This window comes from Eptesicus fuscus, chromosome 6 (genome assembly GCF_027574615.1).
Source record: "Eptesicus fuscus isolate TK198812 chromosome 6, DD_ASM_mEF_20220401, whole genome shotgun sequence".
Lineage (NCBI taxonomy): Eukaryota > Metazoa > Chordata > Mammalia > Chiroptera > Vespertilionidae > Eptesicus > Eptesicus fuscus.
Window position 1 is genome coordinate 58,337,446 of NC_072478.1, and position 25,005 is coordinate 58,362,450.

At 38.7% G+C, this 25,005-nt stretch overlaps 1 protein-coding gene and 1 pseudogene across 1 annotated transcript in view; one reads left to right on the plus strand and one right to left on the minus strand.

The window, feature by feature from the left end:
• Positions 1 to 25,005, plus strand: part of RNF150 (ring finger protein 150) — a 169,479-nt gene that overhangs the window by 31,956 nt on the left and 112,518 nt on the right. The gene's annotated exons all lie outside the window — the stretch shown is intronic.
• On the minus strand, positions 13,280 to 13,797 carry LOC129149466 (ferritin light chain-like; annotated as a pseudogene).

Genomic DNA, 25,005 nt, shown 5'->3' on the forward strand with positions numbered 1-25,005 from the left:
GTAAACACACAATGCAATACACAGATGATGTATTATAGAATTGTACACTTGAAACCTATATAACTTTATTAACCAATCTCTCCCCAATAAATTTAATAACAAACTAAAAAAAATGTTAAGAATTTTTATTTTTTATTTTAAATCTTTTTTTATTTTTCAATTATAGTTGACATATAATATTATATTTGTTTCAGGTGTACACCCCAGTCCTTAGGTATTATAAAACTTACTAAGTGATCATCCCAAGAATTCGCATACCCATCTGACACCATACATAGTTATTAGAATATTATTGACTATATTCCCTATGCTGTACTTTACATCCTTTATGACTGTTCTGTAACTACTAATTTGTACTTATTAATCCCTTCACCTTTTTCACCTATTCTCCCAACCCCTCTTCCCATCTGGCAACCACCTAAATGTTCTCTATATCTGTGAGTCTGTTTCTGTTCTGCTTGCTCTTTTATTTTGATTTTTAGATTCAATTGTTGATAGATATGTATTTATTGCCATTTTATTATTCATATTTTCTTTTTCTTCTTAAAGAAGACCCTTTAACATTTCTCATAATATTGGTTTGATGGTGATGAAGTCCTTTAGCTTTTTCTTGTCTGGGAAGCTCTTTATCTGGCCTTCGATTTTATTATTATTTTTTTAATATATTTTATTGATTTTTTACAGAGAGGAAGGGAGAGGGATAGAGAGTTATAAACATCGATGAGAGAGAAACATCGATCCCACTGGGGATGTGCCCGCAACCAAGGTACATGCCCTTGACCGTAATCGAACCTGGGACCCTTAAGTCCGTAGGCCGATGCTCTATCCACTGAGCCAAACCGGTTAGGGCTGGCCTTCGATTTTAAACATTTTAAAATACATATGCAGTGAAATTTACTTTACTTATTGTACAATCCTATGAGTTTTGACAAGAGTCATGTACCACCATCACAGTCAAGATACAGAACAGGTCCATCACCTGTCAAAATTCTCTGTGTTGCCCCTTTGTGGTCAAATTCTGCCCCACTCCCATCCCCGGGCAACCACGGCTCTGCTCTCCACAATGTTGTTTTGCCTATTAAGGTCATATTAATGGGATCATACATCATGTAGCTTTTCGCATCTGGCCTCTTCTACTTAGCACACTGCATTTGAGACTCATCCCTGGTGTCCTGTGTATCAATAGTTTGTTCTTGGGCAGTATTCCTTTTTGTGGATGTACCAGAGTTTGGGTAGTCACTTACCCACTGAGGACATTTGGGTTTGGGTGGTTATAAATAAATAAGGCTGCTATAAACTTTCACGTGCAGGTTTTTGTGTGGACCTCTTTTTTCAGATCTCTTAGGTCCCCTCTCACCTTTGAATAGGCCTAACTCATTAATTTTTATCTCCCCCTTTTAAAAATTAAATTTATTGGGGTGACATTGGTTAGTAAAATTATATAGGTTTGAAGTGTACAATTCTATGATACATCATCTGTATATTGCATTGTGTGTTCACCACCCAAAGTCAAATCCCCTTCCGTCACCATATATTTGACCCCTCTTACTTTTTACTACTTCCCTGACCCCCTTCCCTTTTGGTAACCGACATACTGTTGTCTATGTCTTGGAGTTTTTACTTGTTTGACTTGTTTGCTCTTTTACCTTTTCTTTCCCAATAAAGGGAGAAGGACGTGGAGTGAGCGTAGAGAACACCACAGCTCTAGTGCAGGCAATGTTTCCAGGGTCCTTGGCTGCTGCTTTTCAAGCTGTACCCAATAGACTAACGTTTGGGGGTTTGAGAGGCAAGAATAGTAATTCCATTGATATCAGGTGACTGAAGTAGTGAATTAGACCGAGCTATCTTCTTTCAAACAGGATCATTTTGACCAAGGGAAGGATATGCCATTCACTGGCATATGAATGGATTCAATACTTAAATGTAAGTAAAATTTAAAGCAAAAAATAAAAAATTTTGTTGAGTGCTTATAATATGAAATATTTTTGTGAATTGTATTTGTGTTTTATAGGCAATGTGTTTTTCTTTTTAATCAGAGACTTACAAGTAAAGATCTCAAGAGGCCCAGCATGGCAATTCGCTAAAAGTCTCAAAGCTAATGGTGTAGGGGAGGGAAGTCAGAAAGGGTGAGTCAGGGTTCACCCACACAAAGATGCTAAACTTTGCAGAATGAAGAATAAAGGAAGAATAAAACACACAGTTTGAAGCCTTGAAAGAAAAACTTATACTGTCAAGGTGGGGAACCCAACCCCAAGTGACTGGTTAAATCCAATCAGATTTGCTTGTGTTTTAGAATCCATGGTCTGATCTTATGCTCTAGGTCAAGGAAGAAATAATAAGCATCTGTCTTAAGAGGAAAGAAAAATTGAATACGAATGATACAATTGTGTGCTATTTTTAAAAAAGCAGCTTTAGTGTAGAAATGGGAAGTAGGTCTAACTAAAGGCTGGTGGAGAGGAGAAATGAATTTGGAGCAAAGAGCAAAGCTTGCAAGGCCTGGGAAGCACTGGAAATTATTTGACCTATGCCTGTCAGCTTATTTTGTGCAATTTTAGAAAACTTCAAAGAAATCTTAAAAGAATAGTTCCTATTTGTAATTTTATAAAAGATATGTAATCTTTAAATGGGTAGTGTCCTCGTACATTTTTATGAAAACAACTGACTAGATAGTGTCATCATTTTTCGATTAGATCTTGAAAAATATTTTTTAAAGGAAATGTTCTTATGCTAGAGATTTTCCCACCACACCTCACATAAGAAAAAGTAAGAAGAAGTGACAAAAGATTGTTTTAAGTGCTAGGAATGAAACTATTTTGGAAAGCCCAATGGAAAATTCTTTAAAGTCTATTTGGATTAGATGCAACTCAAGTTATATAGAAAAGCTCTAAGTCAAAAGTCATGAATTAAAAACTACATTAGAGCCCTAGCCGGTTTGGTTCAGTGGCTAGAGTGTCAGCCTGTGGACCAAAGGGTCCCAGGTTCGATTCTGGTGTCAAGGGCATGTATCTCGGTTGCAGGCTCTTCCCCAGTGCGGGCCCTGGTCGGAGCGCATGCAGGAGGCAACCAATTGATGTGTTTCTCTCACATCTATGTTTCCCTCTCTCTTCCACTCTCCCTAAAAATCAATGGGGAAAATATCCTCTGGCAAGGATTAACAAAAAATAAAAATTAAAACATAAAAACTACATTAGAGACAAATAAAACTAGAGATTTTTTAAGTGATTTATTAATATAAAGGCGAAGTTTGGGGAAAATATAACAACATTTTGAACCTTTGATTATTAGACTGAGATTAAAGGGGATAATTATAGTTAGTAAACAACAATAGACTTTAGTTCTGACCTCAAATTTTTAACTATTATTTAATGTTTTATTTGGTGGGTTACTTTAAGACGGGCTTCCTTTACTTGGCTGACATTGGTTTAGATCTGGGTTGGTGGACCATGGCCCTTTCTGAGGCCAAATACAGCCCACCGCCCATTTTTGTGAATAAAGTTTTATTGGAACACAGCCACACCCATTTACCTCATGTAGTGCAAAATTGAGTAGTTATGACAGATTATATGGCCCACAACGCCTAAAATATTTACCTTCTCACTCTCCAGAAAAAGTCTGCCCACCCTTCCTCTAACTAGGGCTTCCCTTATTTGGGTGACTTTGGTCTAGATTCAGTACCTGGGACCAAGATTTTTTTTTTTAATTAAGTTTGGTAACTTTTAGTTTGTATGTATTTTTTTATTTTATAATTTAAATTTTTTTTCAATTACAGTTTACATGTAATATTATTTTACATTAGTTTCAAGTGTACAGCATAGTGGTTAAACAATCAAAAGTGTTCCCCTGATATTTCCATACCCGTGTGGCACCATACAGAGTCATTACAATATTATTGACTACATTTTCTATGCTGCACTGTACATCCCTGGAACTGTTTTGTAGCTACCAATTTGTACTTCTTAATCCCTTCACCATTTCCGTCCAAGATCTTGATTTTCATTCAGAGAGATTGAATTGCACTAACAAAACTCCTAGGAGATTGTGTTTCAAAATTTAATGCGCTATACCTGTTGCAACAGTTCCTGTGACACTGCTGCATGGCTGTGGGTGGACAGGTGCTCAGTGCGAATGCCCTGGAATCTTAGTAGAAGCTGCATGTCATACAGAATTCCAGGTCCCAGACCTACTGGATCAGAATCTGCATTCTAACAAGATCCCTGGGTGGTTCATATGCACGTTGGTTTGGATACCACTGCCCTAGAAGTTGCTTGAATTATGGCAGAATCTCTCTCTTTTTTTAAACTTTTTTTCTCTCACAAAGAAACAAAATAAGAGCTACCAAGAGCCAGCCCTGATATTCTGGCTTTCGCTCTTTGGGTCTGCACAAATGCAGTGTTGTCCAGACGTCAGAAATGGTGGATGGCCTTTATCCTGAAAGAACAAAAGCTCCCATCATGCTCTCTTTCAATTGCAATGTCTGCACTTCCTAGAAATGAGTAGGTGGCTCTGCTACCCATAAACACCTCCCTCTTAGCACATGAGCTTTCAAGAGCCATAGGATGTTGTGTTTTCATTGGAGAATGAAAGGTTATCACACTCAGAAACCCCATATTTAGATTTGTGCCATATTTTACATTAATTAAACTCTAGGCCAAAATGTTTCATGCTTTTTCTATCAATAAATTTTCTTCCTCCCTCCTCCCTTCTTCCTCTTATTGCCTCCCTTTATCTTCTTTCTTTTTTCCTTTTTATTTCTCCTTCTTTATTTATTTCTCCCTTTTGTTGTCAATATGCAAAAGTCTCTCTTAAGAATTAAACTGGGACTGCTACCCAACTTCTTATTCTATTTTTTTTTTTTTTTTAAGACAGCATTCACCAGTAATAGCTTGGGGAACTTTTTTGTTGGCTCAATCTCAGTGCTAACACTTGCCAGATAAACTTCCCAGGTACATGCCCTTTATTGGGATTCAAACCCACTACCCTTCTGTGCAGGAGCCGTCACACTAACCACTGAGAAACACTGGTCAGGGCTAGTCTGATTATTTTCAATAATCATTTCTGTTGCTGCCATGTAAGTATTAGGTAACATTTACTGTTAGCATCCTTTTCTTTGAGTATATTTTATTTATCCCCAGGATATAAGCAAATAGCTCAATAGCTCCAATTTAATTTTCTGAAATGGTAGGGAAAGAATAATTAAACCTCCATGCAGTCATAAAAAGATGGAATTTTAGTCCAATATCCATGGGATCTTACATGAATGTACATCCCGACTATAGCAACACATGAGGGGAGGTGTGAAACATCATTTTTTTCCCTTGATAATTCTCATATTTTGACATAATTTATGTTTACAAATGTAAGGCCAAAAACAAATGCATCCTTCCTAGTTATAGCTTATTCTCGATACCTATGTTTAATTTTAGATTTGGTTGCTATTTATCACATATTTGACAATTAAGTAACCCTAATTACACAGAATATCCTAAACTAAAATAGATTTAATTTCATAGTGTTTTATGCCAGCTTTCTCAGTCATGAGGGTGAATGTGTTTGCAATAAAGCATAGAATTATTTGAATTGAAATCTAAGCTATTTAGAAATAATGTAGGATGGCTGTGGAACCTTCAATAAAATTTTTTTGTAAATACACATGATTTCCTTCTTCATATTATGATCAAATAACTCATTTGGAGATAAAGCTACCTCTTCACAAGGCAAAATATATATCCAGAGTTTTATAATATTGAATAAAAATTATGTGTTGTTATGAAATTTAACCAAATACTTTTCTACTCTAAAAACTAAAAGAATTGTCCAAGAAGCCAGAAATATGAACACTAAGGAGTGTTAAAGTTGTCCCTTTAAAAAAAACCTTTATTGTTTAAAGTATTACATATGTCCCTCTTTCTCCCCCATTGACCCCTTCTAGCCTGCCCCCATGCCAGGCCAGCCAGGCCAAAGTTGTCTCTTTTATTCTAAAGTGTGAGTACATATAAAAAGGATGTTTTTTTTATTATCTTGTGAACTTCTCCAAAATAGCCAGATTCTTTTAAATGTTAGGTTTTCAGGTGAATTACCTCAGCTTTCCATCTTACTTTGCCTACATAGCTAAAGCTCAAATTGCAACCAGAATACTTACTGAATAATTGATGGTATTCAACAGAAATGTTTACAATGGTGGGGAAAGGTTACTGGAAAAAATGTGGAACTGCAACCGGGATGAATTCTAAAGAGAAATGCAGAAAACTGGGCCCTGGAGTAACACAGTTAAGCTTCTGATGAAAGCACACATTTGTTAGGTTAAAAAAATATATATGTCTCTGAGGTTGAAAACAAATCAGCAGAGAACTTTAACTTTCCATCTGATGATTGATTGGTCAGTCAACAATATATATTTTTAAACTTAGTACATTTAGACTTGGTGAAAATGATGCAAAACCCAAATAATTGAAATTTGTATCTGGAAGCAATCACAGGATTATAGAATAAAGGTGAGGAGGCTAAGGAATAAGTTATTTGGCTAAATGTATGAACCCCTGGCTGTATTGTTGGTGGCCAAGAAAATCCCAGTGAGGCAGGGGACTGCTAAGAAGGAATGGGGACTGCAAGGCAAGACAGACTTTGGAGCCAAAGGAAGGTCATGGGTTTAAAGTAAAAGAACAGAACACAGGATCCAAGGTAGGAGCCAAATGTTGCCCCCTCTTGCTCTCCAAGCTCTTCAAAGAAATCGAATGCCAGCGTACTCACCGAGTTCTGAAGGGGATGCGATTACAGTCCTCTCCAAATGTTTAATGACACTTTCCTGTTGTCTAAACCTACCTGGGCTCCTGCCATTAACACAGTCATCCAGCCAGCAGCCATGCATTCAGTCATCCAACATACTTTCATCATCGGTCAACTCTGTGACCTCAAAGCCCATAAGGACACAGTTGGTGCCTTTAAGAAGCTCACACAGGCCATCAGTGAAGGTGACTAAGGCACAGGAAGAACCCAATGGTTAACATGTATTAAGTATGTTACTGAACACCAGCCGCTGTGCTACATACGTTGCCTACTATATTTTATTTCATCTTCACAACAGTCCTTTGAGTTAGCTGCTGGTTTTTCCCCCACTTTAAAGATGAGGAAGTTGAGGAATAGGGCAGTTCACTGACATTGCCAGTAACCAGCGGAGGCTGGATTGTGACACGCAGAAGTCTGGCTCCAGGACCCATGCTCTTCCTACTACTACATGGAGTGAGCAGGATGGAATTCTATGTAGCTATTAAACATCATGCTAATGATTATGTATTGACCACAATATGTTTGCATTAGATTTTGTGGGGAAAAGCAGACTAAAGAATCAGAGGGTATATCATACACTCAATTTTTAAAAGCCACCAAAATATTCACAGTATTGTCCCTAGAAGGTGGGATTAAGGATAAAGGTTTTTCCCTTTCTCCTCCTCCTCCTCTCCCGCCTCCACCTTCTCCTCCCTCTACGTCTCTCTTTTCTCCCTTTCTTCTTCCTTTTTGTGTTTTCCAAACATTTACAACAAATGTAGTAATTTTACAAGAAACCTGTTATCAAAGGTTTCCAGTAAGAATATATCCCCTCTATGTTAAAAAAAAAATAAAATAGATGTTCGCTCATCTTAATAACAAGGCATCTGTTCAGCATATCAAGATCTGAATATAAATCGGATGTACACATTTAATTGATAATACGTACTTTTTACTTTGTGCACAGATTTGTTTCATCCTGTAACTCTTGGATCACAGCCCTAGTGGCTTCCGATTATTGCATAATCATTTCAGTTTTATTGAAGGGTAGGTGATGCTGTGTTTAATCAGAAGAAGATCTCATGGAGTTATGCCCAATATAGTGAAGTTTAGTCTGCATGCCACCACTTTCAGAGCAGAGGGTTTGGTCCTGTTGGTGGGGCAGGATGTCGGGGCGTGGGGCCTTGCCCAGGTTTGCTGTGTGTGTTGCTGAGAAGGCAGATACTAGAATACAGAGGCTCTGTCCAAGTGACTGTTGATTCCTGGAGTAGAGGTGAGAGGTTATCAGGACACGGGAGTCCAGAGGAGGCCAGTGGGGTGGGGCGGCAGAAAAGAGTGGAGGTGGAGGGCTGGCAGAGACAGCCTCAGTCACTCTCCTGCAGGGCCTTTATGAACACCTACTGTGGTTTAAAGGCCCAGAGACATACTCATCAAGCAGACTGTTTCTCCAGGTTCGTTTTTTAAAGTTAAAGCTCATTCATAGAAATAAAGCACCGTGCTCTTAATTACCTTAATGTGAATTATTCGCTTTGTGGATTTAAAAAGAGAACTATTGACCAACTTCTTTTGCTTTCTCCGCATCTTACTGAACATCTGACTCCCAGAATTATGACAATGAATTTGCCAAATGGATCACAACTTTATTCTAAAACCAAACAGATGATTTTGCAGTGACCTGTTTTCAATCATCCGTCCTCTTGTTATTCTTGATTGGCAACTGTAATTAGTTGCTTCTGCCACCATTGTCACATCAGTAGCTCAAAACACCCAACTGGGGAATCTGAATGGTTGAGATACCTAATCCCATATTAATTTCAAATTAAATAACTCAGTTTGGCTTTCAGAGCCTCCAATTGGACAATGTACTCCCTTCACCCTTGCTTAATCTTGACAACTACCTCAGTGGTTGTGATATGTTGGTTTATTTCATGTACAGAATTTAACCACAGATTTTCATGTTGGCAAACAAAATATTTTTTGTTGTGCATTTTATATAGGTAGATTTTCTTCTTTCTTTAAACCCTGGGCCCTATGTACTGTGATAGTCAAAGTAATGCAAGGCAATATGAATAAAGTTATAAACTCTCTCTGAAAGGTTCTGTTGCATGTTTTTAAAATATGCCACAAAGGCCTCAGGCAGAGGAGAGAGGGCGGGAGGAGCAACCCAAGACTCTTTATAAGAAGATCTAGCAAAGACTGTCAGTGCTGACTAGTCAGCCACATCCTCTCACCAGCCCACACTCTTCTATTTCAAGGGCCTGGGCAGGTGTTGTAGGTATTATTTTTTTAGGGGATGGGAAGGTTATTATCTAGAATACATTGGCTGGAAAATACTTTTCTCCAGATTTGAGTTCTTTCTCTTAAATATATATATATATAATATAAATATATATAAATATATATATATAAATATATATATATTAAAAAAGAAGAAACATTAAATTGTAATTAGAAAAATATTTACCCATAATAAAAATCCCAAATTCCACAACCAGTTTCATTTCTTTGTCTGATATTTGTTTCAAATATATAATAAGTAATTTTTTATAATTATAATATATGTGTGCATATGTGTATGTTTTTTCTACTTTTTCCTTAATATTTTATAAATGTTTCTTCACGTTTATTAATTATGCTTATCCTTTTAATTGCAGCATGATATTCAATATTTATACATTTAAAACAACAGTGGAGTCACTGAACATATTTATTGTTTTCTCATTGGCAAATATCTCCCCAGATATGTCATCAGCAATTGGTGAATTTAACTTTTTTACTCTAGTCCAATACTAAAGACCTTTATGATTTAAAAAAAAAAAGTTTTTCTGAAATATTTGCTGGTGTAATTCTCTTCATTTGTATTTCTATAATTATCAACAGTGTATATCCTCTTAAGTTAAATTTCTGAATCTCTCACCCACTTTTATCCACTGGGATTTTGATGATGATTTTGTTTATTTTTAAAATGTGGTTTATTTTACTAGAAATTAACCCTTTACTAATTATAACTGCTGTAAAAATTTTTTCTCTTTCTTTAAGCTTTTTTATCTTGATTTTGTTGTCCTCTTAGCTCTTATTTTTACCATGTTCCTCTCTGGTATGCCACTTTTTTTTTTTCTCTCTAGACCCCATATGTGAAGATTTCTTTAGGCTTATGTTCATATCCTTAATTATGTTGGCTACACTTTTCATTTGTTAACTCTAGTACCTATTGATAGATTGTAATTTCTTTTTCACTATTAGCAAAATACAAACCCTTGAAATACCTAGATCCTCCTTATTCTCCCCTTTGCTTCATTTTTTAAGATACTTTTCATCCCTTAGTTGAGGCACAACTAATTAACAACATTTCATAATACCTGTCACTCAGAATAGGTGCTGACCTTGAACAGCTGGCTGGCCCTGCCAGGGCTGGGTATCTGGCCTGACTGCTGCTCTTGTTTGGAAAGTCTGCTACTGCTACCCTTCTTAGAGTTTATCAAAAGGGAGTGTGAAAAGTGAGAGAAGAATTATGTTGATTTTCGGCCAGCTTGGTGTATTGAGGTAGCTTCTACAAAACTATATGTAGCAAAGAAGCAACTAGGAAAGATACCCTGTTCTTTTTTAAAAAAATTAAAAATATAATTATTGATTTCAGAGAGGAAGGGGGAGAGAGAGAGAAATAGGAACATCAATGATGAGAGAGAATCATTGATCAGCTGCTTCCTGCACACCCCACACTGGGGATCAAGCCCGAAATTGGGGCATATGCCCTGACCTGGATTCGAACCATGATCTTCTGGTTTATAGGTTGATGCTCAACTATGAGCCACACCAGCTGGGTGGGGAAACCCCCTTTGCCTGGGTTCTTGTTCCGGCATTAAGAAGGGTTCAGCAATCTGGAGAAAGGCTGTGTGTAACTTCAGTAAGAGTCCAAAGACGAAAGATAATTTTGAAAGGCATTGGGGGTCAGAGGAGCCTAGCTAAAGAAACTAAGTTCTCCTTGTCTTAGGACCCCTTGCTTTTTATTAACACAAATTGTCCTATGGCAAGGTGGAGATATACACTTCAAAGGGTAGGGTTTCCTCCAGAAGCATTGTCAGATTGGGGAATTGCCTTCGGCTGTTCAGGTGTTTGGCCAACAGGAAGCAATAACATGTAGATTAAGATGCCCTGAGCTGTCTGGCAGCAAACAATCAATTGAATGCATCCTTTTCAGGTTTGGGGAAATGCCTTTAGCCATTTCCAACAGGCCATAACGTATGTGACTCAGCCCTTGTGGAGTCCCCAAGTTCCATCAACCTTTTGATGAAACTCTTGCAATTATGACATGCTGGAACTGGCTTCCGGCACCCCTTCTTCATCATATAATTGCCATGTCCAATTGTTTCTCACCTACATGTAGTTCTGACCCATCCTGATGGCTGCATGCCAAGGTGGTCATCTTGTGGGCTTTGTTGCCCAGCAGTCCATTGTTGGGTAATGTTCTATTTGTAGCATTCCTTTAGAACATAGCTTCATTGTACTTACAGCAGCTTTGAGACCTTGTGCTTCATTGTACTTACAGCAGCTTTTTTTTTTTTTTTAGCTTCTTTTAGCTTCCTTTAGCTTACTGTGCAACAGTTGCTGTGAATCACCATGCCTCCTCTTCCCCACACATTCTCAGCCACCTGATACTGTTTCAGCAAGTAGTAGTTCACTGGTTCCATTCAACACTGTTTTTTGTGGAATCTAAACTGTGGCTTTATGCGACATGGGTGAAAAGTGCCCATGAAAGTGAAGACAGGGTGCAGAGTAGATCTTGGTCTCTAAAGACCCTATAGAAACTCACCACTCTGGTGTCCATTTTAAATTAATTTGATAGAATGTCTTGTGTTTTGGGGTTGCATTTGGGCATTTTAAAAAATCTTTATTTGGCCCCATGTTCTGTTTTTCAAGGTTAAATGACTTCTAACAATACCCATTGATATACTACTTGAAAGTATTTATTTTTTATGGAAAGTTTATCCTGTGAGTCATCATTTATGTGTGCATCTATCTTTGATCAGTTCTGGGAATGTGCTTAGTCACACAAGCCAAGATCCTTGACCGGGTCCAGCCTCTGCCTTTTGCTGCTACAGATGGAAATCCCGTTGACAGCGGAGAGCTGCGGGCATGCAGGAAGGGGTCAAAATTCCTTCAGTAGGAAAGATGAAAGGCATTTGATATGTTCAGAGTACTGTCACAGCAATGTAACATATGTAAAAACAAGCAGCTTTTAAAAGCCAATCCCTCGCACATGTTTTTTTGAACTTTTTGAGATGTAGACAAGCTGTGAAATATTAAAGCAGGGAAACACACACACACACACACACACACACACACTCCACACACTGCTCCCATGAGCCTGGTAAGATCTGGACTGGGCTTCAAAACTGAGTTTGCGCATTTTTGGGGGGAGAGGGCTTATGTTGTTTTATTGTTGTCTTGGGCAAATATTAAGATTTGAAAGGCAAAGAAAATGTTCCAAAAATGTATTGCAGACAAGGTGAAATAAGCAAGATCTCTCCTTTTAGCCTCACGTGTGTCTACGGAATGACAAATATATCCCCACTTATCGAGGCCCAGTAATTGTGAGGCCACGTGACCTGCTATCTGGCAGTCATTCCCTCACCAGCGGAATGAATGTGGAGAAAACTGAGCACGATGAATTGCCTTTTGGTTTGAATTCCTCTCCAGCTGGCCAAAAAAGTAATGAAAACGGTCATGGGAACAGAGCAACACAGATGTTCAGAAGCTAAGGAAGCAATCAGCAGTTTGCAAAGAATTCTTCATGCACCATGCTTCCAAAGATATGGAACCAATGACTCACTGAAGTGTAAACTTCAATTTTGGCCCTGGTGGGTGTCAGTAAATAACAGTTGTATGAAAGCAGCGTCTACTCTGCAACTTCCTCCCAGACTTGTGGTTGTGCATTTCCTAGAATGCTCCAATAACAAGTTTATATATGTCCCAGGCTTTGGCAACCGAAGAGTGCAGTCTAGTCCGGTCATGAATGTAACAGAAAAGAATGCGTTCTACTTAAAGAGGAGTGTTGGTGTCTATTTCAGTAGGAGACAAAATTTGAAAGCTTTATAGAAATATAGTTCCTCCAGCCCCTACCCAAGGTTATAAGAAGGAGAGACAAAACCTTATCAGCAATCACTCAAATGATATTTGACAGCGTTTTACCTGCTGCACTAAAGCCCATCTTAGGATCATAATTAATTCCATTATTTTCATTACTCTAAACATTTCCCATTTCTATGCATCTCCTGATAGTCCCCCTACATAATTCAATCCTTCTCTTTGGCCTTCCTGTTGTCTTTTTTCCTTTACTTTTTTTTTTTTTTTTTTTTTTGCTGCCAAAAGCTTTATTGTTTCATTTGGTCCAATGCACGGGAGAGGGCTTCAGGGTGTTTAAAAGAATGGCTAGTAGTTTCGGGAAGAGGCTCAGGTAAAAGCCAGACACCAGGGGAATGCAGAGGGGCCCCTCAAAGGCCGCTGGGCTCCAAAGCTCCTAGTCCTGCTTGAGGCTGAGCCTTTCAAAGAGATACTCGCCCAGCCTCGCGGGGGGCCAGCCAGCCTGTGAATGTCAGTCAGGTGTGGCCCATCTTCTTGACGAGTTTCACCTCCTCACCCCGGAAGTGGTTCTCCAGGAGGTCACAGAGATGAGGGTCTGCACGGGTAGAACCCAGGGCCTGCAGCTCCAAAAGGGCCTGGTTCAGGTTCCTCTCCAAGGCCAGGGCGGCTTCCATGGGGTCCTGAGATTTGCCCACTCGTCTTGGGGCTTCAGCACGTCCCGGAAGAGAATGCGGCCACCGCGCTTGTTGTGCAACTTGAAGAGACGCTCGGAGCCCTCGGGCTTCTCTCCCAACTCGGGGAAGAAGTGGCTCACACCCTCCAGAGCCACATCGTCCTGGTCGAAATAGAAGCCCCGAGAGAGGTGGGTGTGGGAGGCCCGCAATGCAGGCTGGCCAGGCGGTTGACCGCAGCCTCCACCTCGGTGGAATAATTCTGAGGAATTTGGGAGCTCATGGTTGTTCAGCAATAAGGAGTTAAGGTAGGAAAAAAAAAAAAAACACAGCAAAAAAACGGTGTGTTGGCTGGTCCTGGAGGTGCTCCTGAAGGTGGTGACTGGATAAGATGCAGGAGAGTGGCCGGAGGCTGGGAGAAGGGGCGTCCCTGGGTCTGTTCCGTCCACTGTTGAAGCAACAGACAGATCCAGGACCGCCGAGGGCACTGCCCCTTTACATTTTTATAAGTTATTTCAGTTTGAAATATATTGCAAAAATTTGATACTTAAGGAAGAGAAGAACTCTTTGGGAGGGGGGGGATTATTTATCTAAAAGTGATTATAATAATGGATAAGTATGTTTTCATAAATTTAAAAAAAAGAAGGGCCAACAGCTTTTAGGTTACCACATCAGCATAATTGCTTGAAAGCAGGGACCTGACTTATATAAATGTTTAAAATCCAGGTATCGTGCTTTGAATGGAGTAGGACCCTAGTAAGTGTTTACTGAGTTTAAGATTTGTTGAATTCAAAACATGGATTTTAGCAATGCTTATCAAACTTCTGTGGCATGCACCTGTACACATTGGAGAATAAAAGGGCTGGTATGACCTTCTGTTTAGGATTCTGTGAATTCTCCTATTTTGTCTTAAATTGTTGCATTCTACACTGGTGCATCAATTTTGGGAACTGGGTAGAGTTTAATGATTCAGAACATGGCTTGCATTCCTGGAACCAACACTTTTGATTTTAATAAAATTATATCCTTCAAGCAACATGTATAATCCAAATCTTGACCATTTAATAGCCATAAAGCAGATTCGTTTACTGACACTTCCTAGCAGCAAATTCTTTACATAAGCACTAACTAAAAGTTCCAAATGTTGGTATTTTTAAAGGAACTCTGGGTCTACATCCAAATCCTGGCAATGGAGACGAAAGAACCAATTTCATGTAATATAAGCAGTAATATATGAAAAATGGATACCTAAAATTTCAATGGTCATTCTCACGCTCTGAACCTCCAAACTTTTTACATATATAATATGATTAGTCATAGCTGAAAAGAAAAGGACAGAAAAAAATCTTGTCTTGGACTGGAAAATATTATTTTTTGCATCTAGATGTAATCAAAGAACATTAAAACCATTTAGACAGATAAGAAACCTCCTTCTACTAGTTCAAAGCTAGCACATCCAAAAACTCGCATTTACAGCTAATCCCTCACATGTTTGGGGACTTTTATTTGATAAAAACAAGTTATGAAATGTTAAAGCAGAAACACACACACACACACACACACACACACACAATGTGCTCACATGAGTCTGGGAAGGCCTGGACTGGACTTCAAAACTCTGAAAAACATCTTACTGACACATCAGTTAATGTCAATATTTGTTTTGGTTTGAGAATAAGAGTAATCTGTTAACATATCAACCTATTTATTTTTAACTATTGCTTATGAAGCACTTCCTATGTGCCAGAACACTAATATAAGTATTTTACAAGCATTTTCTCCTTTAATTCTCACCATGACTCCTTATGATTACATTCCAATAGAATTCCCATCTATACTAATAAAAGGGTAATATGCTAATTAGACTGGATAGACCGGATGTCTTCCAGACATCCTTCCGGACAAAGCCACAGTGGCAGGGCCAAAGCAGAGGCGGTTAGGGGTGATCAGGCAGGCAGGCCAGAGTGGTTAGGGGTGATCAGGCTGTCAGGGGAGAGCAGTTAGGGGCAATCAGGCCATCAGGGGAGAGCAGTTAGGGGTGATCAGGTCAGCAGGGGAGAGCAGTTAGGGGTGATCAAGCAGGCAGGCAGAGGTGGTTAGGGTGATCAGGCAGGCAGGCAGAGGGGTTAGGTGCAATCAGGCAGGCAGGCAGGTGAGTGGTTAGGAGCCAGTGGTCCTGGATTGGAGAGGGTGCAGGCCGGGATGAGGGACCCCCCCCACCCCCATGCACGAATTCGTGCACCAGGCCTCTAGTTGTATAGATAAGAAAACTGGCAGCTTTGAGAGGTTAAGAAACTTTTGGCCAAGTGCAGTTTTGTATTTGTGTGAGAAGTATGGTTTTTTGTCATTTGGGTTTAAGTAGGATATTATTTCTACATGCATTTCTTTGTGCTATTCCACTGTCATCTCTTTTCATGATGTACTTTTATTCTCCCTCATCTGGTGTTCTCCTCTTTACCCTCATGCCTTTCCTTACCCAGGTGATCATTCTGCCATCTCTGATGTCAGAACACTTTACTTATACCTTGGCATGGCCTTTGCCCATGATGTGTTGTGATTTAGCTGTTTAGATAAGACATTCATAAGACTCAGTTGTATTGATATTATAACATTTAACACAAGAGGCTGTAGTTCCTTAGTTATCTATCTCCCGACCTGGGCTCTGAGATGCTCAATCATAGAAACCACTTTCAGATCTTTAGGCTTAATACTACATAGCAGGTGCTCAATTAGTTGGGTGTTTTTTATTGTTGAAACAATAGCCAACATTCACTAAACAGTTTGGTAAATGCTTTGGAGAATAGTGACCCCAAAAATGAATGACAACACTTTTAAAAGTTAAAAGTTTTGCCCTAGCTGGTTTGGCTCAGTGGATAGAGTGTTGGCCTGCAGAGCAAAGAGACCCAGTTTCTATTCCGGTCAAGGGCACGTGCAGGAGGCAACCAATCAATGTGTTTCTCTCACATCGATATTTCTCTCTGTTCTTTCCCTCTCTCTAAAAATCAATGGAAAAATATCCTTGGGTAAGGATTAACAAAACACACACACACAAAAGTTAAAAGTTTTCTCAGCCAGGCACATGAGGCTGATGGCCTTTTTAGGAGCCACTGATTGATAAAATACATAATGATCAAAATCTACCACACATTTTGTAATATTGAAATGTACTTGAATTTTGTAGAATACTCTGTAGACATTTGAAATCAATGCTACATGTATAAATGTGTATATTGTGAGTCCACCTACTGACAGTTCTTTCTTGTGTACTTCAAAAAAGAACTGTCAATTTGTGCATTTCAATTTGTATACTTCTTATAGTACTTCTTATACAGGCAGAAAACCATTGATCTGTGTTTTTTAACACCTCTCCGTACAGGACAGACCCACGGTTTGCCTAGGACTGTCCCAGTTCATGCCTGTTGCTCTGGTGTGTGCCTTGATTTGGGTAATAAATTATGTGGCCACTCTACCTGTAGGCAGATATTTATATTGCATTTGTTTTATCTTGACGCAGAAAAATTACACATAAAAGAGAAAGTTGGAAGCCAATTACTTCCATCTCCAAGTGCATTTTCTCCACTAATATTGTTAGTCTGACTTACATATTCTTCCTTGTTGAGCTCAAAGTAGTATATATTTGCTTATCATTTCTATCCATTAGCCTTTGATCAAATGTATATGTGTTTCTGTGTGTGTGTTGCATTATTATAGTAAGTTAGAAAATAATTACTCTCAGATCATATTTAGTTAGTCCTTTCTTCCTCATTTTCTGGAGTGACCTAATGGTCAACAAATCTCACTGGTTGCCTAATTCAGTTCTACACAGATCACATGTATGTAGTTGGTGTGTGTGTGTGTGTGTGTGCGCGTGTGTGCAAATTTTAAGAACTATTACAGGGGTGGGGAACATCCATTCCTGGGGCCATATAATCATTTTTTAAAATATATTTTCATTGATATCAGAGATGAAGGGAGAGTGAGAGATAGAAGCATCAATGATGGGAAATAACCATTGATTGGCTGCCTCCTGCACGCCCCCTACTGTGTGCTCTGACTGGGAATTGAACCATGACCTCCTGGTTCATAGGTCGACACTCAACCACTGAGCCACGCCAGTTGAGCTAGGCCTGCAAAATCATTTGGTCTGGCCCTGCCAAGGCATTAGGGGTGAGTTAATTAAATGTTTGACCAAATATAGCAGGCTAATTTTTAAGTTGATAATTTTGTATGGCCTGAGAATGATGTTATAAATATCCAAATGGCCCTTGGCAGAAAAAAGGTTCCCCACCCCTGAACTCTTACAAAATATTCATAAAACACACTCATTTTATAATACACACTTTTCTCCCCAGTCACCACGTAGACACAACTCAGGTATTTGCATCCTTTCTGAGGGTAAACGGTGTCTTGGGTGTGCTTGAGTACCAGTTATGGGGACCTCACCCCCTGAACTCTGAATCTGTCATCCACATTAGAACTTTGAGTCACCACCCAGAGCCACCTCCCTTTTCCAATGGCCTGACTGTCTTCGGTGAGGCTATTGCTCTCTTCTTGCTTCTTGTCCTGTTCTCCCTCCTCTATTGTTGGGGCAGGAGGGCTCACTTGAGACCCCCTGTCTGTAGGGAGTAAATGTGATCTCCACTCCTATTAATTATTTATGCTCTATGACCAACATCTCTGCTTCTCCTTGTGTCTCTTACCATCTCCAAGTCATTTTTTTTGTTCCTTTTGCCATCAAAATGGGAAAGAAATTAATTATTTTTTAAAGCTATTAGGTTATCAAATGTCAGCCTGTTCAGGCTGCTGTAACTAACTACTGCAGAACAGATAACTTACAAACAGCAGAAATTTAATCCTCACAATTCTGGAGGTTGAAAGTCTGCCAGCATGTCTGGTGAGGGCCCTCTTCCAGGTTGCAGACTTCTTGTATCCTCACTTGGTGGAAGGGGCTAGGGAGTTCTGTGGGGTCTCCGTTAAGGCACTAATCCCATTATGAGGGCTCCACCCTTGTGACCTAATTACCTACCAGAGGTCCCACCTTCTAAGATCATCACAGTAGTTGTTAAGATTCCAACATGTAAATTTTGAGGGGACACAAACATTCCGACCATAGCATCAAAAGAAGTTGCCAGGTCCATTCATTCTTCAGCCTTCTTTCTTGATTTCTTGGACTAAATCCTCTGGACAGGGTAGAAGATATTTAAGTGGTACCACTGAAAGTCATGTTCTGAGGCATGGCTCAGAGTATAGCATGCACCCCAACTGTCTCCATCACTTTCCCCGGAGATTGAGGGGAGTCTTGTCTTCCTTCATTGTTTGGGAGTTTTACTTTCTGTAACCTGACAATCAGCCAGGCATCCTCATGGAGTACACATGTAAATAGAATCAGGTGTGACTAACCTGATGTCCTGAATTTCTCAGGAGGGTGGTAGAAAATAAAAGTCTGCCTTCTTTGCATGTTATAATTATTTAACATATAATTTAAATTCTGTAAACTATAAATATTTGAACTCAGCAAAAAAGCAATTATTTCTATTTCAGCATATTAGTATATATGATTGTTTACATGTTGGTTGCTTTAAAATGTAAATTTCTCTAACCAACATATATCTAGGTGGAAACTTAAATATTTTTTGTGAGACTCTGGTTTATTCTACAGGGCTATGTACACGGTGCCCACTAACTGATTTGCATGGTTAGTCTTCCACTGAATGTCTTTTCTGAAATATTATACAAATGATATTGAATTTGGCTCTACCCACTTTCCCAGAAAAAATGAAATCAACTTTTACAGCTGGAAATAATTTAGTCCTTAGCATTGAGCGCCTTAACTTTCTCTCTCGGGAAAATGCCCTTTTGATCTAACAGTTTATTGCAAAAATATGGTTCTGGCTTCTGTTTACATGATGAAAAAATAAAATAAATTATATTATTTTATTGGGAAACTGGGATTAAATGTAATTGAAAGTAATTTGGAAATTCCAAATCTTGTTGAAGTATTTCATTTCCTTCAGGAGAAAATGCAGGTCTAATGTTTTCATCAGATTATGTCTATGTTTTCTGTCTTGTCCCAAATTCTCATAATGAAATTGATTTCTCTTGTTGTTATCAGGTTATCCTCACATTAATGTATTCCCTTAAACATTATTCATTGACTTTTTTCCCATCAACATGTATCCCCCCTAAACCTCATTCCACCTCCTCCCCACCCTCCACCCCACAATCACCACACTGTTCTTCACTGGCTTCTTAAAATCTTTATAAATGATGATGTATTGACTTAAAGTAGGTTAATTTAGTGTACGCTAGCTGTTTAAGTGATGTGCAATAAACTTATGGGTGGTAGATACATTTATGCTTTCTAAAAAAGCAAAGGGATCATTTAATAGAAAGATGATGAACAAGAGCTATCTTACCTACTAAAAACAAAGCAAAACCAAAAACACGTACCTTTTAGGTAAGATAAATAGATTACAATATTCTAAGAATGTGCTCATCTTGAGCTTGCTGTGCTGCTTGATATTAGGGTATTATTTTTGAATAATTTTTTAAATTAAATGTAACAGCAAGCATTATCAATATTTTTCAGATAAGTTTATATATCAACAATTCTGACAAATATGTTGCAATTGGGATTTTCCTTAACAAAACAGGAATAGAAAGTGTGGCCACTTAACTGTAGAGATTCATCGAACAACTAATGGTTTTCCCCTGGTGTGACCCATTGGTTCTCTAACACACCCTAGGATTGCTCACAAGTTACTTCCCAAAGTGCAGGAGTCGTTCTCAAAAACTTTGAGTCATGTTATTGCTCACAGAATAAAATATTGAATTGTTCAGTGGGCATAGAGTTTTAGTTTTGCAAAATGAAAAAGTTCCAAAGATGTTAACAACAAGAATATACTTAACACTACTGAACACTTAAAAATGGTTAAGATAGTAAATGGTATGTGTTTTATGTTTTTTCCACAGTAAAATTGAAATATTAAATTTAATATTTACATATTAAGGGCAGTCATGATCTGGTCTCTCAACTGTCTTTCTTACATCATCTTTTGTTCATTCATTCAACAAAGCTTTTCAAGCACCGGTTATACTTCAGAAGCATACAAAGCACAGCAATGGAAAAGGCCCAGCCCCACATGCAAAATTTAAAATAAAATATTGCTAGAGTGGAAAGGACTGCTATGTTCTTATTCCTTATGCTGTTGCCAAAGTGCTTTAATACTTTCCATGTACACTTCACATTTGTGTGCTTCTACAGCTTTGTTTATCATAGTGTCTGTCCTAGCTGCCCTCCTGCTTTCTACTTGCCTCAATTCTTATTCGTACCTATTGATAGTTCTTTTCTAAAGAATCCATTAAAAATGACCCAAAAATAAAGCTCTTTCTTTGGCAGCCATGTCGTGTTATGTTATGTACCTCTCTTTGTCTTCCAGGCCTGGCCCAGTGGCTGGTACAGTGTTGTGCATGTACCAGACACAGAAGCAGGTTTGCTCAATGAAGTGACATATTAAAATATCTGAAATTCTCTTCTTAATACCAAATACATTGTTTTCATTGTCTAAATGTTTATTTATATTTAATTTTTAATTAAAATAATTTACATAAACTTATATTTAACATTTATTTATTTATTGTAGTCATCATCTTTCCTTTTTTGGATCTGAAGGTTCAGTTGCATACCACTAAATGACTATATACTTCATTACGCTTATCAAGTATACTTAGATTCTCTCTCTTATGTAGGAGCTGAATCAGTTCAGGGACATGGCCTTGAGTAGAGTAATTAATGAGGCTCACTGCTTTAGAATACCATTTATGAAGCCCTAGTGCCATTTTATGGGATTTAGATCTATTTTACTACTTAAGGCTTAGGAATACATGTACATTTCCCCATTGTTATTAAATGTATAATTAACTTCTCTTGTGTCCTCTTCTTCATTTATCCACTAAGCATTTCATAGCATTCTTCTTAGCATAAACTATAGGGAGGGCTCCCATGTTCATGACATTGAAGGCTGTGAAAGTCAACCGTGAGCTGCAGCAGAGCGGGGCTCAGATTTGGAGCCTCTTGCTTTCTGGCTCACACCAAGAGGACTAACATATGGGCATGTGCCAGTTTCTGCATTCCCCAGAGCCAGAGTGAACATCTAATTTTAAGTTAACTTTGTCAATTATTCCTTTTTTAATTTCAGCTTTATTGAGGTGCAATTGACATAAAATTTTAGGGTATTTAAAGTGTACATCATGATTTGATATACCTATACATTGTGAAAGGATTCCCACATCCGTCACCACATATATTTATCTTTTTTTTTCATGAGAATATTTAAGTTATACTTTCTTGATAAATTTAAGTTTTGTTCCTTTCTTTCTCTCAGCTTTGGAAGGAAGAGTGCCTAACCACCTCAGAGTTATTAAAACATGTTGGATCTGTGGCTTTTTGAGTCAAATTATAGAGACCTGGTTAAAGTAAAAGATACTTTCATCACCTCACATGTTGCATTGATCAGCTGAAGAGCAACCAGCACTGCCTTTGGGAGTCATCAGATCAACTGTGGTTTCTTTGACTAGCCAGGACTATGTTTTGTTTTGTAAACTTTTAAAGTTTTCGTTGTGGTAAACAACATAAAATTTACCATTTTGAAGTGTACAGTTGAGTAGCATTAAGTATGTTTACATTGTTGTGCAACAGATCTCTAAAAGTTTTCATCTTGCAAAACTGAAACTCTACACCCATTAAACAGTAACTCCCTTCTCCCCTTCCCCCAGCCCCTGGCAACCATGATTCTATTTTCTGAATCTATAAACTTGACTACTTTAAATACATTACATAAGTGGAATCATATAATACTTGTGTGTTTTGTGTGTGTGTGTGTGTGTGTGTGTATGTGTGTGTGTGTGTTTCAGAGAGAAATGGAGAGGGAGCAAGAGATAGAAACATCAATGATGAGAGAGAATCATTGATCAGCTGCCTCCTGCAAGCCCCACACTGGGGATCGAGCCCACTACCCGGGCATGTGCCCTGATGGGGAATCAAACCATGGCCTCCTGGTTCATAGGTCGATGCTCAACCACTGAGCCACACCAGCTGGGCTAATACTTGTGTTTTTGACACTGGCTATTTCACTTAGCATAATGTCCCCAAGGCCCATCCATACTATAGCATGTGACAGGGTTCCATTGTATGTATATGCCATCCTATCTAATAAAAGGGTAATATGCAAATTAACTGTCACTCCATCACAAAGATGGCGGCACCCAGTCCCCTCAGCCTCGCCGGAGTCCCCCAAATCGGGTGATTGCTAAGAGCGGGCAGCTTGAGTAGCCCAGCAGAATGCTTGCTTGGTCACCGCAATGATGGAGGGCCTCTGGGCAGCAGGTGCAGAGCGGCCGGGGCAGGACGCTTGCTTCATTGCCACAGCAATGCCCCAGCCACGAAGAGCCTTTGGGGGGTGGGGGGCCGGCCCGCAGCTTTCATGGCCGAGTGCAGGCCGGAGAGGAGACAGCGGGCCCGCCTCCTGCAGAAGCAGCGCGGGTCCCGCCCAGCTCCGGGTGGAAGCTGCACGGCTCCTGGCGGCGCGCTGCGGTTCCCGCTGGCTCCCGGGGGAAGTGGCGAGTGGCCTACTGCGTGCGATATGGTGTGATGGGCTACTAGTATTATAATAATCTCTTCATCTGGGGAAGGATACATAGGTCGCTTCCACCTCTTAGCTAATGTGAATAATACTGCTATGACCATGGATGTGCAAAGATCTCTTGGAGATCTTGCTTTCAGTATTCGGGGTTATACACCTAGAAGTGGGATTGTTGGATCATATGGTAATTCTACTTTTAACTTTTTGAGAATCTGCCATACTGTTTTCCATAGAGGCTGCAGCATTTTACCTTACAACCATTGGTGCACAAGGGTCCCGATTTCTTCACATATTTGGTGATACTTTTCTAGTTTGGTCTTAATAATAGCCATCCTCGTGGATGTGAGGTGATACCTCATGGTTTTGATTTGCATTTCTCTCGTGATTAGTGATGTTAAGCATCTTTTCATTATGCTTTTTGGCCATTTCTATACCATCTTTTAGAAAATATCCAAGTTCCGTGCCCATCTTTAATTAGGTTATTTGTTTTTTTGTTATTGAGGTGTAGTTCTTTAAATATTCTGTGTATTAACTCCTTATCAGACATATGATTGCAAGTATTTTCTCCTATTTTATAGTTTGCCTTTTTACTCTGTTGGTTAATAGAATTGACTTTAACATTTGATACTATAATTTGTATAGAAATTGTCTTTGGCCAGTCTGCTGACATGTAACCAGTAATCTCTTCTGCCCAAATAAGTATATCTGACCATGAAGTCCAGTTCTCTGTTAAGGTTATCCAACTTCCATAAAATTAATCACACTAGTAGGGGCAATGCTCTAAAACTTTTCTGTGCACTAAAGCTTTAATGAAAACCTTAGCATTTTCCTTCTTGTAACTGCACTAGCGTGTCAAGTATTAAATGGCACTCTGGTTTAAGTTCTCCAGAAATTGTTCAAGGGTTGAAGTGGGAGGTGCAGGTAGGCTGTTTGCCCTAAGTCTGGTGTGACTGATCCTGAGTTTGTGGAGAAGGCTGGCTGGTTTCTATTGTGTAGCCACTTTCATGGAACTTGAGAAAATATGAGCTATACCAATAGGGACAATCTGAAAGTTACTTGGAGTTGCATGGGGATTCAGAGCCTGTTTCTATATGTCATCAAGGAAATGATATATACTAAGTAACTAGAATAGAATCTAGGGACAGTATTTGCCTTTTTTTTTTTAAGGAAATGTATACAATCTATGGTTTCTGCAGAACCATTTCTTTTTATCTTAGGGAATATCAGTGTGTTCACAAGTTATATATAGTCAACCTCTCCATTAAAATGCAGCTAGCTATTGGGTGATTGCAAGAATATCTAGGCCACCCATTCTTAGAATCATATGCTTCTTAAGTAGTCACAGAGAAAGCAAGTAATCATTCATGATCATGGTGTATTTTAATAAATGATATGGATTTGGGTGAACATTAATGATTGCCAATTTCTGAATCTTTCCTAAATTAATGTCATTGTATCAGAGAAAGCCCAATAAGTAAATGGTTATTTTTTAGGATATGAGCTTTACTGACAACGTTTATTTTTAATGTGAAATGGTATTTTTAATATTGGAAAACATGAAATAAAGTGAAGTTTCAAGATTACCCTTAGGAATTTTATAGTGTTTTAAATTTAAAAAGCACTTCATTTTCATTGTAATTCTAGCACTAATACTAAAGTCCAGAGCCTTAAATACTCAACAGTACTTGCTTGAAAATAAATTGCAAAATCATAATCAATATTAAATTTTCAAGAAGGATATTAAGGGGCATGGGGCTGTGTTGTTGATTCCTTTTGTTTGTTGTTGTTTCTTTAGTGTTCTCAGTAAAAGTCATACTCCATTTGTCTAAAGAGTCATAAAGCTGGAATTT